This window comes from Phaethon lepturus, unplaced genomic scaffold (assembly GCF_000687285.1).
Source record: "Phaethon lepturus isolate BGI_N335 unplaced genomic scaffold, ASM68728v1 scaffold25651, whole genome shotgun sequence".
In the NCBI taxonomy this organism is placed as follows: Eukaryota; Metazoa; Chordata; class Aves; order Phaethontiformes; family Phaethontidae; genus Phaethon; species Phaethon lepturus.
The window spans coordinates 7,264-8,000 of record NW_010515931.1 but is presented as its reverse complement, the minus strand read 5'-3'; positions in this window follow the sequence as shown (position 1 = coordinate 8,000).

The window sequence follows — 737 nt, the reverse complement described above, 5'->3', positions numbered from 1 at the left end:
CACGTTAGCGATTCCCAGTCCAGCTGACCCCATCCCTGACGTCAGCCTGACATCTGGGCCAAGCTGCTACTCTGAGTGCAGGCAGCTGGGCTGGCAGGAGATGCTGGGCCCCCTCCGCCCCCGGAAAGCAACCGCCCCAAAAATCAGTCAGCGAAGGGATTTGGTGCTGTACACCATTGTGGGCATGATCTCTGTCCCCACACTGACACTAGGTGAAGTTTCACTGTGTCCCCAGGACCCTCCAGGTGCCCCAGAGCTGAGCAGAGCTTCTGTCGCCAGCAGAGCCCTGGGGGACCCCCTCTTTGGGCTAGGGACTGCGCAAAGCATCCCAGTAGCCGGCGGCAGAGCTGACCAAACATTTTTAAAGCCAACAAATAACCTCAATTAAGCTCTGTGGCAGTGACCGATTCCAGCCGTGCAGCAATATCGGCTCCTTTAATTTTTAAGTGGCTGGAAATGGCAAGGCTGGGAGCTGGGGCGGGGGCACACCAGCCCCTCCATGCCCCTGGGGCTGCTCTGCTGCCCCTCGTCTTGAGGGGAGCAAAGTCCTGATACTGGCCGAGCTGCCAGCCTGTAACTCAGACTGTCCTCTCCCACACTGGGATCTGGGGAAACTGGGCGACACAGCCCCCAGTTTGGTTGATTTTGGCCAAGGGCTCTTGCTCAGGCTCCCCCCTCAGCTACCATGTCCCCGCTGCCCCCGCCGCAGGGGCGGCGCGGGGGCCGACACGACCCCC